At 37.8% G+C, this 18,579-nt stretch overlaps 1 long non-coding RNA gene across 1 annotated transcript; it reads left to right on the forward strand.

Annotated features, from left to right (window-relative positions):
- The first annotated feature begins 547 nt into the window (after positions 1-547).
- Positions 548-17,515, forward strand: LOC116662122. Its single transcript, XR_004318105.1, has 3 exons — positions 548-560; positions 13,533-13,538; positions 16,974-17,515. It is a non-coding gene; the product is annotated as an uncharacterized LOC116662122 (long non-coding RNA).
- The last annotated feature ends 1,064 nt before the right edge of the window (positions 17,516-18,579 follow it).

Genomic DNA, 18,579 nt, shown 5'->3' on the forward strand with positions numbered 1-18,579 from the left:
TATAATTGGCATAAACATTTCTATTGCATCAAAAACAACAAAATACCTAGAAATAAACTAAACCAAGGAGGTTACTTATACTCTGAAAACTGTAAAACACTGATGAAGGAAATTGAAGATGGTACAAAGAAATGGAAATATATCTTGTGCTCTTGGATTGGAAGAATCAACACTATCAAAATGGCTGTACTACTCAAAGATATCTATAGATCCAATGCAACCCCTGTCAAAATAGATTTTCACAGAACTAGAACAAACAATTCCAAAATTTATATGGAACCATAAAAGACTCCAAACTGCCAAAGCAATCTTTTGTAGGTCTTTTTTTCCTCTTTCTTATTTTTGTTCCCCTACCTTATGGTTTGATGACTAGAGAAGTTCCTTTAACATTTGTTGTAAAGCTGGTTTGGTGGTGCTGAATTCTTTTAGCTTTTGTTTATCTGTGAAGCTTTTGATTTGTCCATCAAATCTGAATGAGAGCCTTGCTGGATAGAGTATTCTTGGTTGTACATTTTCCCCTTTAATCACTTTAAATATATTGTGCCACTCCTTTCTGGCTTGTAGAATTTCTGCTGAAAAATCAGCTGATAACCTTACAGGAGTTCCCTTGTAGGTTATTTGTTCCTTTTCTCTTGCTAATTTTAATATTTTCTCCTTATCCTTAATTGCTGTCAATTTGATGACTCTGTGCCTTGGTGTGTTTCTCTTTGGGTTGATCCTGTGTGGAACTCTCTGTGCTTCCTGGACTTGGATGACTATTTCCTTCCCCAAGTTGGGGGAGTTTTGGTTATTGTCTCTCAAAAATTTTTTTCAGGTCCTTTCTCTCTCTCTCCTGGGACCCTTATAATGTGAATGTTAGTGTGCTTCATGTTGTCCCAGAGTTCTCTTAAACTACCCTCATTTCTTTTCATTCTTTTTTCTCTTTTACTGTCCTGAAGTAGTGATTTCCACTAATCTGTCTTCTAGCTCACCGATCTGCTCTTCTGCCTCATTTAGTTTATTCTTAGTTCCTTCCAGTGTGTTATTCATTTCAGTGATTTTATTCTTCAACTCTGTTTGGTTATCCTTTATATTTTCCAACTCTTTGATAAAAACTTTACTCTGTGCATCTATAGTCCTCTTGAGTGCTCTGAACAATTTTGCCATCATTATTATAAACTCTTTCTCAGATAAATCACCTATCTCCTCATCACTTACTTCTTCTGAGATTTTATCTTGTGCCTTAGTCTGGCAGATATTCCTTGGCTGCCTCATATTGTCTATCTTTTTGTTTGTATCTTTAGATAGGTTAGTTGCATTTCTCAACCCTGGAGAAGTGGCTTTCTGTGGGAGATGTCCTATGTGTCCCAGCAGTACACTCCTCTCTTGTCACTCAAGGACCAGGGTCCAGCCATTCCCAGCGTAGAGTCTGGCCTCTGTTTGTGGGTTCCTTCCACAGACTTTGAGGTTGTTGTTTTCTTATTTCTGATATCTGCCCCTTGGTGGATGAGGCCGGACTAGAGGATTATGCAAGTTTCCTGGCAGGAGGAGCTGGTGCCTGCCCACTGCTGGGTGAAGCTTGGTCCTGGACCTCTGGTGGGTACAGCCTCTCTAGAGGTGTTTGTGGATCAGGAAATCTGCTGGTGAGTGGGGCTGTGTTTCCACCTACTATGTTGTTTGGCCTGAGGTTTTCCAGCCCTGAAGCCAACAGGCTATTGGGTGGAGCTAGATCTTGGTGCCAATGATCCAATCAAGATGTCAGCCTCCAGGAAATCTCATGTAGATGAACACTCCCAGATTGTCTGCCACCAGCTTTTATGTCCCCTGAGTGAGGCACAGCCTGTCCCCTACCTCCCCAGTAGACCCTCCAAATCCAGCAGGCAGGTTCTCATGAAAACACTACCTCTGCCCTTGGACCTGGCACACGTGAGATTCTGTGTATGCTTCCCAAGAGAATGAAGTCTGTTTTCCCCAGTCCCATGGGGGTCCTAGAGTTAAGCCCCACTGGCCTTCAAAACCAGATATCCTGGGGTCTCCTCCTCCTCCCAATGCTGTAACCCCAAGCTGGGGAGCCTGATATGGGGCTTAGAACTCTCACCCCTGTGGGATGGCCTCTGTGACTTAATTATTCTTCAACTTGTTGGTCACCCACCTGGGGGGTATGGGGCCTGATTATGTCATGAACACACCCCTTTTTACTGTCTTGCTGTAGTTCTCTCTTTCTGTTTCAAGTTGAAGATGTTTTTTGCTATCTTCCAGTGTTTTTTCCCCAATGGTTGTTTAGCAGTTAGTTGTGGTGTTGTTGTAGTCATGCAGAGAGGAGAGCTTGTGGTCCTACTACGTTGTCTTGTTGACCAAGAAGTGTCCCAGCACATTGGCCATACTTTTATTAACCCATCCTGGACTAATTACTTTGTCCAAGGAAGGACTCTAATTAGCCAGGCCTAAGTCATTTTCCCTACCCTTGAGTATGGCAAATGGGATGGTTTTCCCCATCCAGATCACATGAACTGAATTCAGAAGGAATGATACCCCAGAGAAATGCTGGGTCAGAAAAGAAGAAAAAATGTGACCATTATATTCAAAGTTGAATGACCTCTTTTCACAAGTGACTTAGATGCACCTCTCGCAACAGTTATGATCCAATTTGCAGGGCTTGAAGAAAACTTAGTCGGGCACTGTCCATAGGACCCTGAGGCAAGGTGGCCAAGTAGCTTGGATAGGCTGGGCCAAAAGGGTAGGAGGGACAAGGAGTTACCTAAAACAGCCAAAGACAGCATAGCTAGAGGAGGAGTCTAGATTTGTGGCCAATGAAGAGATAAAATGTTGAAGCCAGTGAAATCAAGAGTTTATCCAGTTAAAGGCCATAATGGAAACCAGTGGTAAGATCAGCAATCATGAGGATAGAAAACAGAGCAAGAATGTGGGATAAGAAAAGCAGTTCAAAACTAAGACTTTGAGTAGGATCAGGCCTGGTTTTCAGTGGAGCCTGTGTGGGACATAGAGGTAGATGTGACAATTTAAATTTGTTGGATGGTACCATGTGATAGTAAAGATATCCTCCAAATTTCAAAGTATCCAATAATGTCTATTACATCAGGAACATTTCCAGCTTTTAAATCCCATGCTTGCCCACTTAACAGACCTCCAGAAAATGAACTGTCATCCCATAAAGAGGCCATCCTAGTATCTCAATAGGTTTCTTTAAAAATAATAATATCTTAAAAATTGGTTTTTTAGGAGGGGGTAATTAAGTTTATTTATTTATTTCCTTTATTTATTTATTTTTTGATGGATGTACTGTGGATTGAACCCAGGACTTCGTGCATGCTAAGCATGTGCTTTACCATTGAGCTATACCCTCCCCACTAATGGGGTTCTAAAGAGTTCAAACAATACCATCAGGATTAAATTGACCCAGGAAGATTTTCTGGTCCTTAAGACATACTCCTTATGAAAGTAAAACCAGGGAGACCAGGCTAACCCATGTGGGACTAGTTCCTGGCCTAAACACTGAATGCAAAATCTAATATGATTTTTGGAAAGGGTGCAGTACCAGTCATAGTCAAGCCACTGTAGGTACTGGCATCAGTCAGAGAAAAAAACCCCAAACCACTCTTGATATTTAAAACAGAGGAAATTTAATACAGGAAATAGTAACAGAGGTTATGAAAGAGCTGATAAGCTAGACAGAGGATCACAAAGAAATGCAGATTAATTGTAGCAGGAAGCTTCTACCATCCCTTGAGCTGGTAGGACACACAGGAGGAGGTAAATCCTAGGCCAGCTGGTGGGATCTGGGTCCTGATGGAGATATCCAATGGAGGGCTGAAATTATGAAGGAAGATGCAGCCACTGTGAGAAAATGCCCCTGAAGGAGAGAAAGGGAGAATTATCCTAGGTTATACCTCCTTCTGTACTCCAGTCTCCAACCAGTGTTTCCAACTAGGCAAAGCCAAGTTGGCAAGGACAATTGAGAATATCATTTACAGGAGAAAAGCATAGCATGAAACTGAGAGGAAACAGGCAATTTCCAGCACATCATTATTACCAAGATGCTCACCTTGTATCACTCTGCACTCGTTAACTAATCAGATCTTGAACTCCTCCCCTCTTTTCATGCAGCCCAAACCCTTCCACTGTGCACTCTGAAACTCACACCCTGTGATCAGCCAAATACCCTCAGCTTCTTCTTGAAATGTTCCATGAATCTCCTGCCATAACTACAACCAAGATGGTCCCTTAGCACACCAATTCTCCTATAAGTGGTTTTTCTTTCATACTACACACATCAGGAATGGGAGGTCGGTATCCTTCTTGCTCTCCATTTTCCCTCACCAGCCATTATTTTGTGTAAAAATCCCTGCTTATGAGGCCCATGCCATGAACAATATCACCCTCCCCCTCTTCACTGTTATCATCTGCCAACATCCCAATAATTCCCACCCACCCCTGCCCACAGTCGTTAAAGACTTTGGCATCTGCCTTACTCTATAAGTTGGGTAGCTTTTGGTAGCATATAACAGAAAATGCCAAGTCAATGGATGTAAACAATAAAGAACACGTAATTTCTCACAACAAATGTTTTAGTGACAGGAAAGGTTCCAGGTTGCTTCACTTAGTGGCCCTGTAATATCACATAGGAAGCAGAATATATCCATCTCTTTCTCTGCCATCTTAGGTGTGATACCATCCTCAATATGTTCTCCTAGACTGGTTCCCCTCATGGTTGTAAAGCATACATGTAAACCTTACCTGTGCATTTTCCTCCCTGTATGCAAGGAGTAGAAGTCAAAATTCTAACGAGAAGCTCATCTAGTGAATATGAAATATAAGTGAAGGGGACTAGTTGTATGATTTAAGTATATAAAAACATTTGGCCAAGAAACCTGGAAATCTTCCTCTCCATAATAAGTGTGCTGGTGGCCAGGGTTTGGTCCTTAGGCTAGAATACTATATTCTTTGGAAAATGTCTGGAGGGAGCTGCTCACATTTGTCTCTGCGGCTTTTTCTGTGGCATCCACAGTTGACCAGCTGCCCTTCTGTCTGACACATTATTTCTTTAGATATGCCAATGATTTCAATCAGTTTACAGTCAAGCCCTGCTGACAAGGGAGCCATTCTGTTTTATTAAGATGTATTTGCATAGCTCTGCTAATATTCATCTTATGTTAATTCAACAGCTTAACTCTCAAGAGTGATCTTAGTTCTTTCATTCCCACATCCTGTAAGTACACTTTGCTTGACTGGGAGACAGTAGAGCATAGTCTGATTCTAGACTAACTCTGCTCTACCATTTATCATCTCTGGGCCCGGTTTATCATTTGTAAAATAAAGATTACAAAGACACTTACCTCATAAGTTTGACACAAAGACTAAATGAGAAAATACTTCAAAAACTCCTACTGATAGGGACTGGTCAGGGCAAGGCAGGCAGGGGAATGAGGAATTCAAAATAAGGGACTCAAAAAATCTTGAGGAAGATTAACAAACTCGGATGTTCTGGGGCCCTGGTTTACACCCTCCTTCTCTCTTCCTTCCCATGTACAAACAAGGGATTTCTAGATATGATTGAACACGTGCAATCACAGGCTGGAAGGTGAGGGCATAAAAAAGCCATTACAGCCATCTGCAGATGCAGCTCCTTTGCTGTCCACAGAGGTCCTGTTCCTCTGTGCTATCTCTTCAACTGATAAAAACTTGCCGTGTGCTATGATGCCAGAGACTCCTGTGAATTCTTTCATGGAGGACCATGGGACTTGGATCCTTTACCTGCAACACCTAGCACAGCACCTGGCATGTAGAATGCACTCAATAAATGTTGTCCATTATCATTATTATCACAGTATATTTTCTTCAATGTTTTTGTTTTAGTATTAGGGAGAAGGAAAGGTGCAAATGCCCCCAAACAAGATAGCAGGGCATAATAAAGAAATTGCAAGTAATTCAGTATGATTAGAGCATAGCTGTCAAGAGGGATAAACAGCTGTCTGAGTATAAAGCTGAAGTTATAGGCGTGATCCTGATCATGCTAAGGAATTTTGACCTTATTCAGTACATGTTGGAAGAGGGAGGGCACTGAAGAATTATAATCAGAGGATGCAAGGATCAAATTTATACATTCAAAAACCACTCTGGCAGTGCTCCCTAAAATGGATTACAAGAACTACTGGAGACGTGGAAGCCAGCATGGAGCCTATTACAATAGCCTGAGTCAGAGATAATGAGACTGGGTTAAAAGAGAGGGCAAGGGAGAGTTCTGGTTCAGCAAAGGCAGACAGAATAAATTGCATCAGATTAACCTTCCCACAGATAACAATTAAAAACTCTAGATGAAATATTTGTTAAAACTACTATTTGAAAAACCACCAGCTACTTGAAGCACTGCAGATTGATTTAACAAAACCAGGCAGAAACTGGAATAGATTTGACCCTTAAGAGAAAGGAATCTGGCTTATAGAGCTCTAAAATTTATATCTTCCCCTGAGGATAATCTCCAGTTCTTGTGTCACAGGATGGCTTGAATTTATGCAAAAAGTCATATTATTTTTTATTGAGGTGTATCTGATTTATAATATTATATTAGTTTCAGGTGTACAACATAGTGATTCAATATTTTAATAGATTATACTCTATTTAAAGTTATACAATAATGGCTATATTTCTCCATGCTGGGCAATATATCCTTAGCTTATTTAATTTATACCTGGTAGTTTGTATCTCTTAGTCCCCTCCTCTATCATGCCCCTCCTCCCTTTGCTCTCTGCACTGATAATCACTAGTTTGTTCTCTATATCTGTGGGTCTCTTTTTTTTGTTATATTCACTAGTTTGTTTTATTTTTTAGATTCCACATATAAGTGATAATATACAGTATATTTCTCAGTCTTATTTCACAAAGCATAATAACCTACAGGTCCATCCATGTTGTTGCGAATGGCAATTTTTCATTCTTTTTTATGACAGTTACACACACACACACACACACACACACACACACACACACCACTTCTTTACTCATTGATCTGTTGATGGACACTCAGGTTGCTTCTATATCTTGGCAATTGTAAATAATGCTGCTATGAACATTAGGATGCATATATCTTTTCAAATTAGTGTTTTCGTTTTCTTTGGGTATATGCCCAGGTGTGGAATACTGGATCATATGGTAATTCTATTTTCAGTTTTTTGAGGAACCTCCAGGCTATTTTTCATAGTGGCTGCACCAACAGTGTACTAGGGTTCCCTTTTCTCCAAATCCTTTCCAACATTTGCTATTTGTAGACTTTTTGATGATAGCCATTTGGACCCATGTGAAGCGATATCTCATTGTAGTTTTGATCTGCATTTCTCTGATGATTAGCAATGTGGAGCATCTTTTCATGTGCTTGTTGGCTATCTGTATATCTTCTTTGTAAAAATGTCTATTCAGGTCTTCTGCCCATTTTTAAATCAGGTTGTTTGTTTGTTTGTTTGTTTGTTTTGATACTGAGTTGTATGAGCTGTTTGTATATTTTGGAAATTAACCCCTTATCAGTCATATCATATGCAAATATTTTCTCCCATTCAGTAGGTTATCTTTACATTTTGTTGATGGTTCCCTTTGTTGTGCAAAAGCTTTTAAGTTTAACTAGGCCCCATTTATTTATTTTTGCCTTGGGAGACAGATCCAAAAAATATTGCTACAAATTAGGTCAAATAGTGTTCTGTCTATGTTCTCTTCTAGGAGTTTTAGGGTTTCAGGTCTTGCATTTAGATCTTTAATCCATTTTGAGTTTGTTTTTGTATATGGTGTGAGAAATTTCATACTAATTCTAATTTCATACTTTTACGTGTAGCTGTCCATTTCCCCAGCACCACGTATTGAAGAGACTGTCTTTTCTCCACTATATATTCTTGCCTCATTTGTTGTAGATTAATTGACCATAAACACATGGGTTTACTTCTGGGTTTTCTATTCTGTTCCATTGATGTATGCATTTGTTTTTGTGCCAGTACTATGCTGTTTTGGTTACTGTAGCTTTGTAGTATAGTCTGAAGTCATGGAGCACAATACCTCCAGTTTTGTCCCTTTTCCTCAAGATTGCTTTGGCTATTCATGTCTTTTGTGATTCCATACAAATTTTACAATTATTTGATGTAAGTCTGTGGAAAATGCCATTGGAATTTTGATAGAAATTACATTGACTCTGTAGATTGCTTTGGGTAATATGTATATTTTAGCAATATTAGTTATTCCAATCCATGAGCACAGAATATATTTTAATTTATTTATGTCTTCTTCAATTTCTTTCACCAATGTCTTATAGATTTCAGTGTATGGGTCTTTCATCTCTGGTTTATTTATGTCTAGGTATTTTATCTTTTTTGATGCAATTATAAATGAGGTTGCTTCTTGATTTGTCTTTCCATTAATTTATATAGTGTATTGAAATGCAATAGATTTTGTATACTAATTGTGTATCCTGCACCTTTTCTGAATTTATTTATTAGTTCTAACAGGATTTCTTGGTGAAGTTTTCAGGGTTTTCTGTATATTGTATCATGTCATCTACAAATAGTAACAATTTTACTTCTTTTCCAATTTGGATGCCTTTTATTTCTTTTTCTTGCTCTATTAGTGTGACTAGTACTTCCAATGCTAATGTTGAATAAAAGTGGGAAGAGTGGGCATTCTTGTCTTGCTCCTGATCTTAGAGGAAATGCTTTCAGCTTTTTATTGTTGAGTATGGTATTTGCTGTGGATTTCTCATATATGGCCTTTATTATGTTGAGATACATTCCCTCTGTACCCACTTTGTTGAGAGTCTTTAGCATAAATGATTGTTGAATTTTGTGAAATGATTTTTCTGCATCTATTGAGAAATTATATGATTTTTATGTTTCATTTTATTAATGTGGTGTATCATATTGATTGATTTGTGGATATTGAGCCATCCTTGCATTCATAGAATAAATTCCACATGATCATGGTGCACAATCCTTTTAACGTATTGTTGAATTCAGTTTGTTAATATGAGTTTGGCAGTATTTCCTTTTTAATTTTTTGGAAGCATTTGAGAAATACAGATACTAAGTCTTCTTTGAATATTTGGTAGAACTCACCAGTGAAGCCATCTGGTCCTGGACTTTTGTTTGTTGCAAGTTTTAAAAAAAATTGCTTATTTAATCTCCTTACTAGTAATCAATCTATTCAGATTTTCTATTTCTTCATGATTCATTCTAGGGAAATTGTATGTTTCTAGGAATTTACCCATTTCTTCTAGGTTGTCCAATTTGTTGACATATTGTTCACAGTAGTCTCTTATGATCCTTTGTGTTTCCCTGATATCAGTTGTAACTTCTCTTTTTTTCTGATTTTATTTATTTGAATCTTTTCTCTCTCTTGTGCTCTCTCTTTTTTCTTGATGAGTCTAGCTGAAGGTTTGTCACTTTGGTTTTTCTTTTCAAAGAACCAGCTCTTAGTTTCATTGACCTTTTCTATTGCCTTTTAATCTCTATTTCATTTATTGGTGTTCTAATCTTTATTATGGCCTTCCTTCTACTAACTTTGGCTTTCCTTTTATCTTTTTCTAGTTTCTTTTGGCTTAAAGTTAGATTTATAATTTGAGTTTTTCTTATTTCTTAAAGTAGGCCTCTATTTCTATGAACTTTTCTCTTAGAAATGCTTTTGCTACATCTCATACATTTTGGTATGTCAGATTTCCTTTTCATTTACTTCTAAATATTTTGAAATTTCTCCTCTGTTTTCTCCAGTGGCCCTTTGTTTGTTCAGTAGCATGTTGTTTAATCTTCACATTTTTGTGGTTTTTCCAGTTTCTTCTGGTAAATGATTTCTAGTTTCTTATCTTTGAGGTCTGAAAAGATGCTGATATGAAATTAATCTCTTTGAATTATTGAAATTTGTTTTATGACCTAACATATTATCTATTATGGAGAATGTTCCAAATGTATTTGAGAAGAATGTGTATTCTGCACTTTTGGGATAAGATGTTCTGTATATATCTATTAAATCAATCTGGTCTAATGTGTCATTTAATGCCAATGTTTTCTTATTGATTTTTCTGTCTGGATGTTCTCTCCATTAGTGTTAGTGGGGTGTTAAAGTCCCCTGCTATTATTCTGTTGCTGTCAATTTCTCCCTTTAGTTCTGTTAATATTTGTTTATATATTTTGGTAATCCTACATTGAGTGTATATATATTTATAAATGTATCTTCTTGCTGGTTTGACCCCTTTATCATTATGTAATACCCTTCATTGTCTTTTATTACAGTCTTTTTACAAAGTCTTTTTTTTTGTCTGATACATGTATAGTTATGCCAACTTTCTTTTTGTTTCCATTTATAAGGAATATCTTTCTCCCTCCCTACACTTGCAGCCTGTATTTGTCTTTACTTCTGAAGTGAGTCTCCTGTAGGCAGAATATAGATGAATCTTCTTTTTCATCTATTCAGCCACTCTATGTCTTTTGATTAGCAGATTTAGCTCATTTACATTTAAAGTAATTATCAATGTGTATGAAGTTATAGCCACTTTCTTAATTATCTTTCTTAAGGTCTGAAAATATACATGATGTGATTTCAATCTTTTTGAATTTATTGAGACTTGTGACTTAACATATGATCTATTCTGGAGAATATTCCATTCGCACTCTGTGACTTCTGTTTGGTCCTGTGGTCTGATGACATTCTTTAGTGTTAAGTTTTGATTTCCTTCTCATTTTCTTTTATGTATTTACTATAAGTTTTTGTTACCTTGAGATTCACACATAACATTCTATGTATGTAAGAGTCTATTGTATGTTGATAGCAATTTAAATTTGAACATTCCAAAACTCTACATTTTGTTTCTTCCCCCATGTTTTATGCTTTTGATGTTACATTTTACATCTCTATATTTCCTGTTTCCCTTAATTAGTTATTGTAGATTTAGTTAATTTTACTACTTTTGTCTTTTGGCCTCCATACTTACTCCTTATAGGTGATTAGTTCACTATATGTTTACCTGTCCCAGTGAGATTTTTACTTTTGTATGTTTTCTTGTTATTAATTAGTGCCATTTCTTTTCAGCTTAAAGAAGTCCTTTTAGCATTTCTTGGAAGGCTGTTTTAGTGGTGATAAACTCATTTAACTTTGTTTATCTGGAAAATTATTTATCTCTCAATTCTGAATGATTATAGGATAGAGTATTCTTAGTTGGAATTTTATCTCCTTTCAGGACTTTGAATATGTTATGCCACTCCTTTCTGGCCTGCAAAGTCTCTGCTAGAAATATGCTGATAGCCTTATGGGGTTTCCCTAGTATGTCACAATTTGTTTTTTCCTTGTTGACTTTAGGATTCTCTCTTAAAATTTTGACATTTTAATTATAACGTGTCTTGGTGTGGAATTCTTTGAGTTCGTTTGATTTGGAACTCTCTGGGCTTCCTGAACCTTGATGACTGTTTCCTTCCCCAGATTAGGGAGGTTCTCAGACATTATTTCTTCAAATAAGCTTTCTGTCCCTTTCTCTCTTCTCTTTCTGGGACTTCTATAATAAGAATGAAATCTTATGATATCTTCACTATTTTTAATTCATTTTTCTTTTTTGCTGCTCTGTCTGGGTGAATTACATGGCTTTGTCTTCCAGCTCTCTGATCTGTTCTTCTACTTCATGCAGTCTGTTATTGAACTCTTCTAGTGTATTTTTCATTTCAATTATTGTATTCTTCAGCTCTGTAACTTCTGTTTCATCCTTTCTTGTATTTTCTATCTCTTTTTTGAAGTTTTCACTGTGTTCATCTATCCTTCTCCTGAGTTTGGTTACCATCTTTATGACCATTACTTTGAACTCTTTATCAAGATTATTTACCTCCATTTAATTAAAATCTTTTTCTGAGATTTCTCTCATTATTTTGTTTGGGAAATATTCCTCTGTCTTCTCATTTTTTTCTGACTCCCTGACTCAGTCTCTCTATATTAGGTAAAATGCCTACCTCTCCCAGTCTTGAAGAAATGGTTTTGTGTAGAAGATAGAAATGGTTTTGTGGGGCCCAGAAGCACAATATTCCTAGGCCACCAGAGCCTGGCACTCAAGGGACATTCCCTCTAGGGCTGCTCATGCCTATTGACTGTGGTGGGGCCACAGCTGTGGTGTGGGGGTTGGGGGGAGAGGAGGGTTCTTGCCTGACTGTGCCACAGCTTTGATGCAGGGGTCACAGGACATTTGCCTGATTTGCTGTGGTCTGGCTGCAGTGTGAGATGGGTGTGGTGCTTGCTGAGTTGGCTATGGTGTGGGTGGGCAAGGCACTTGCCCAGCCCAGCTGGGGCATGAGGTGGGTGGAACATGCTCAACAGCACTAGCACAGAAGAAGGAGAGTGCCAAAATGGCACCCACCAGTGTCAGCACTAGCAAGGTAGAGTGAGATTGCAAAAAAAAAAGTGCCTACCATCTCTTCCGTCCTCAGAGAGATTCCAAGTATGTTCATACTTCTCAAGCAGATTCTTCAATATTAATAAGTTGATCTCTTTCACTTATTGCCTAGGCACATTTCAACCTGTTGCTTTTACACTGGGTCCCAGGCTGAGTAAGTCTGAGTGGGAGCCCTTTATGAGTGGATTTTCATTCCCAACAGCTCTGTCATTCTCCTGGACTGTTGGTATTCAAAACAAGATATTTCAGGGTCTTGTTTCTCCAGCACTAGATTCAAGGGTTGTGTTGCCTCATATGAGGCACTAACCCCTCATTCCTCAGGGAAAAGTTTTGTATTTTTGAGATCCCTCCTGATTGTGAGTCATTGTGCCTCAGGTCAGGATTTTGGTGAGAGCATTTCTCTGCCTCTTCAATCCATCTCAGTGAAGCTCTTTAATCCTTTTGTGGAGGTGCTATTCATCTAGTTGTAAGATCTTTTTCAGAGGAAATTATTCCATGTGTAGGTGTAGATTTGTTGTGTGAATGGGAGGAGGTGAATTTGGGGTCTTCCTATGCCACCATCTTGAACTGCCTTCTTCCTTTTGTTTTTCTCTTGTTCACGTATTTATTTACTAGTCAAACTCTTGCAGACTTAGGTTGTGGTAGCCACCCTGAATTGCAAGGCCAGATCCCTCCAGACAACCAAAGATAACCTCATAGGGGAAATGAGTTACTTTTGGCCAGTGGTGGCCTTTCCTATCCAGTTTCCAGGGAGACTGACTTCAGGAAATCATCTAAAAGCAATTATTTCAACTATTTTATAAGCCAGCATAGGGAGATCCTCTCCCTGCTTTCGCTGATTTGACATCTGTTTTCATCAAAACTGAGATGTAATCTATATTTTTAATAGAGGTATAATTAACGTAAACATTATATTAGTTTCAGGTATACAACATAATGAGTTAATATTTGTATATATTGGGAAATGATCACCACAATAAGTCTAACTAACATCCATCACCATACATAGTTGCAAAATTTTTTTCTTATAAGAACTTTCAAAAATCTACCCTCTTAGCAACTTTCAAGTATGCAATAAAATATTAACTACACTTACCATGTTATATATTTCATCCCCATGGCTTATTTATTTTATAACTAGAAGTTTGTGTCTTTTGACCCCCTTTACCCATTTTGCCCACCCCACCCCTACCTCTGGCAAACACCAATCTGTTCTCTGTAATGTATGAGTTCATTTTATTATTTTAGGTTCTATGTATAAGTGAGGTCATATAGTATTTGTTTTTATATGACTTGTCTCACCTAGCATAGTGCCTTAAAATTCCATCCATGTTGTCACAAATGGCAAGATTTCCTTCTATTTTATAATTGAATAACATTCATACATATATGAATTGAATATATTCATATATATATATATATATATACACACACACAAATATATATATATATTCTTTATGCATCAATCCATCAATGGACACTTAAGTTGTGTCCATGTCTTGGCTATTATAAAAAAAATGCTGAAATTAACATGAGGGTGCATATATCTTTTTGAGTTAGTGATTTTGTTTTCTTTGGATAAATACCCAGAAGTGAAATTGCTGGATTATATGTCAGTTCTATTTTTGAGTTTTTGAGGAATTTCCATACTGTTTTCCATCATGGCTGCACCAAATTACACTCTCACCAACAGTGCACAAAGTTTCCCTTTTTCCCACATCCTCTTCAACACTTGTTATTTCTTGTCTTTTTAATAATAGCCATTCTGACATGTGTGAGGTGATATCTCTTTTTTTTTTTAAATTTGCATTCTCCTAATGACTAGTGATGTTGAACACCTCTTCATGTACCTGTTGGCCATCTGTATGTATATTCAGATCATTTGCCCATTTTTAATTGGATTGTTTGTTTGTTTTTGATATTGAGTTGTATAAGTTCTTTATATATTTTGGATATTAACATATCAGATAAATGATTTGCAATTTGTTTTATATGGTAAGTTGCCTTTTCATTTTGTTGACAGTTTCCTTTGCTGTGTACAAGCTTTTCAATTTGATGTAGTCCTACTTGGTTATTTTTGCTTTTGTTGCCTCTGCTTTTGGTTTCAAATCCAAAAACATCATACTCAAAACCAATGTCAAGGGGCTTACCACCTATGATTTTGTATAGGAGTTTTATGGTTTCAGGTCTTATGTTCAAGTTTTTATTCCATTCTAGTTAATTTTTGTGTATGTGTAAGATAGTGGTCTGGTTTTATTCATTTTGCAAGTGGCTGTCCAGTTTTCCCAAACCATTTATTGAAGAAACTGTCATTTCCCCATTTGATATTCTTGACTGCTTTGTTGAAATTAATTGACCATATATGTGCGGTTTTACTTCTGGCTCTCTATTCTGTTCCATTGATCTATGTGTATTTTCTGTATTCTTTTTTTTTTTCACCATGCTGAGTGATGTAGATTTTATTTTTCCATTAATGGGACATCCAAGAAAGTTTTAAAAGTCTATTGGAGGATATTAATCCAGCAGGAGTAGGAAGATGGATTCAAGGGAAATAGGTGCTCTAGGGAGATGTAGGTCCTGGATGTAAGTAATGTTGGTAAAAATAGGAAGGGAGGGAAGAGAAGATGGGATGCTTAGAAAGAAGGATTGACAAGCCCTGATAGCTGAACAGATATAGGGGATAAAGAAGAGAGGTGGATAAGATGCAGACATGACATCAAGATTTCTTTCTTTTTAACAACATTATTCACAATTGCCAAGATATGGAAGTATCCTAAATACACATCAATAGATGAATGGATAGAGAAGATGCATCATATATATGCAATGGAATACAACTCACCCATAAAAAAGAAGGATATTTTGCATTTGTGACCTTTTCATTCACTTTTTTTTTCACTTTAAAAAACCAGAATTTTATAACTGGCATAAACATCTCAATTGCATAAAAAAACAACAAAATACCTAGAAATAAATTTAACCAAGGAGGTTACCTATACTCTGAAAACTGAAACACTGATGAAGGAAATTTAAGATGGTACAAAAAAATGGAAAGTTCTCTTGTGCTATTGGATTGGAAGATGTCTGTACTACCCAAAGCAATCTACAGATCCAATGCAATCCCTGTCAAAATACTCACATTTTTCCAGAACTAGAACAAACAATTCCAAAATTTATATGGAGCCATAAAAGACTCCAAACTGCCAAAGCAATCTTTTGTAGTTCTTTTTTTCCTCTTTCTTACTTTTGTTCCCCTACCTTATGGTTTGATGACTAGAGAAGTTCCTTTAACATTTGTTGTAAAGCTGGTTTGGTGGTGCTGAATTCTTTTAGCTTTTGTTTATCTGTGAAGCTTTTGATTTCTCTATCAAATCTAAACAACATCCTTGCTGGGTAGAGTATTCTTGGTTGTAAGTTTTTCCCTTTCATCACTTTAAATATATCATGCCACTCCCTTCTGGCCTGTAGTTTCTGCTGAAAAATCAACTGATAACCTTATGGGAATTCCCTTGTATTTTATTTGTTGCTTTTCTCTTGCTAGTTTTAATATTTTTGCCTTATCCTTAATTGCTGTCAATTTGATGACTATGTGCCTTGGTGTATTCCTCTGTGGGTTGATCCTGTGTGGAAATCTTTGTGTTTCTTGGACTTGGGTGACTGTTTCCTTTCCCAAGTTGGGGGAGTTTTTGGTTATTGTCTCTCAAAAATTTTTCTCAGGTCCTTTCTCTCTCTCTCCTGGGACCCTTATAATGTGAATGTTAGTGCACTTCATGTTGTCCCAGAGTTCTCTTAAATTATCCTCATTTCTTTTCATTCTTTTTTCTTTTTTCTGTTCTGAAGCAGTGATTTCCACTAATCTGTCTTCTAGCTCATCAATCCGTTCTTCTGCTTCATTTAGTTTATTCTTGATTCCTTCTAGTGTGTTATCCATTTCAGTGATTTTATTCTTCAACTCTGTTTGGTTATCCTTTATATTTTCCAACTCTTGGCTAAAAACTTCGCTCTGTGCATCTATAGTCCTCTTGAGTTCTCTGAACAACTTCATCATCATTATTATAAACTCTTTCTCAGATAAATTGCCTATCTCTTTATCACTTATTTCTTCTGGGATTTTTATCTTGTGCCTAGTCCTGGGAGGTATTCCTCTTCTGCCTAATATTGTCTATCTTTTTATTTGTATTTTTAAGTAGGTTAGTTACATTTCTCATCCTTGGAGAGGTGGCCATCTGTGAAAGATGTCCTATGTGTCCCAGCAGTACACTCCTCCCTTGTCGCCCAAGGGCCAGGGTCCTGCTGGTCCCAGTGTAGTGTCTGGCCTGTGTTTGTGGGTTCCTTCTACAGGCTTTGGGATTGTCGTTTTCTTATTTCTGATATATGCCCCTTGGTGGATGAGGCCGGACTAGAGGATTATGAAGGTTTCATGGCAGGAAGAGCTGGTGCCTGGCCACTGCTGAGTGAAGCTTGGTCCTGGACCTCTGGTGGGTAGGGCCATGTCTATAGGCATTTGTGGCTCAGGAATTCTGATGATGGTTGGGGCTGTGTTCCCACCCAGTATGTTGTTTGGCCTGAGGTTTCCCTACAGGCTGTTGGGTGGGGCTAGGTCTTGGTGCTGATGATCCAATCAAGATGTCAGCTTCCAGGAAAGCTCATGTAGATGAACACTTCTGGAATGTCCGCCACTAATGTTTATGTCCCGTGGGTGAGCCTCAGCCTACCTCCCCAGGAGACCCTCAAAAACCAGCAGGCAGGTCTGGCCCAGGTTCCCATGAAATCACTGCCTCTGCCCTTGGACCTGGCTCACGTGAAATTCTGTATATCTATTCCAAGAGAATGAAGTCTGTTTTCCCCAGTCCCCTGGGACTCCTGGAGCTAAGCCCCATTAGCCTTCAAAACCAGATGTCCTGGGGTCTCCTTCTCCTCCTAATGCCAGAACCCCACACTGAGGAGCCTGATGTGGGGTTTAGAACTCTCACTTCTTTGATAGGGCCTCTGCAACTTAAATTTTCTTCAGCCTGTGGGTCAATCACCTGGGGAATATGGGGCCCAATTATATCATGAACACACCCCTCCTAAAGTCCCCCTGTTGTTCCCTTTTTATGTTGCCAGTTGAAGAAGATCTTTTTTGCTAGGTTCCAGTCTTTTTTTTTCCCCCGATGGTCGTTTGGCCATCAGTTGTGATTTTGTTGTAGTTGCAAATTGAGGAGAGCTCATGGTCCTACTACTCTGCCATCTTGGCCTGACGTATTTTCTGTATTCTTGATACTTTGGCATCTAGAGTCTCACTGATTTGGGGGAGGCTACCCCTCCTATGGCTAGCAGATTCATAGAAGCAGGCTTTTCTGGGAACATATCTTTCATATGCAAACTATTCAATCCAGAGCCGTGTTCCAAGCCACCTCCTCTCTCTGGCTTTACACTTAAAGAGTCAATATTCTTCTGTCTTACTCACCCCAGATACAAATATTGGACAACTAGGAACCATCCTTATTGCCTAGAGCCCAGCAAAATTATCTAAACTGTCTAATTGGAAGCCTGCTCTTTTGCTTATCCTGCCTCACCCATTTATTCCTGTTAAAATTACAATAAAGGCTTTTCCCCTTCCTTTCCCCCTGATTTCTCTGCCTCCTGACTGACCCTGGCACTTACCTGTGTGGCCTTACATGGCATAGCATTCCCCCCTTTTCTGGGAACTGTAGCAAACCATTTTTTTTCCCAATGGCAATCATCTCCTGACCTGTTAGCCTCACCATACCTGACTAAAATAAAATCACAGGTACATTTTAAAAAACTTGAAGTGGTAAAAAGTTGATACCACAACTTTTGTTGATATTACAGTAGTCTGTAATATGTTATGTGTGCATATTGTAATAACAGTAGGGACTAAAATGTAACTACACAAACCAACACACTTAAAAACAATAAAAAGTAAATGTCCAAGTAACACACAGGAAACAAGGAACAGAAACGGAGGAACAGGAAACAGAGTAACAAAAACAAATAATAAAATATGACACTTAAGCCCTAACATATCAATAATTATCTTAAATATTAATGGTCTAAATATATCAGTTAAAAGACAGAGAGTGTCAGAGTGGATAAGAAGCAAACAAACACGACCTATTTGCTTTTTACAAGAAACTCACTTAAGTTTATTGATGTAAGTAGTTGAATGTAAGATATATACCATG

This window comes from Camelus ferus, chromosome X (genome assembly GCF_009834535.1).
Source record: "Camelus ferus isolate YT-003-E chromosome X, BCGSAC_Cfer_1.0, whole genome shotgun sequence".
NCBI classification, from domain to species: Eukaryota; Metazoa; Chordata; class Mammalia; order Artiodactyla; family Camelidae; genus Camelus; species Camelus ferus.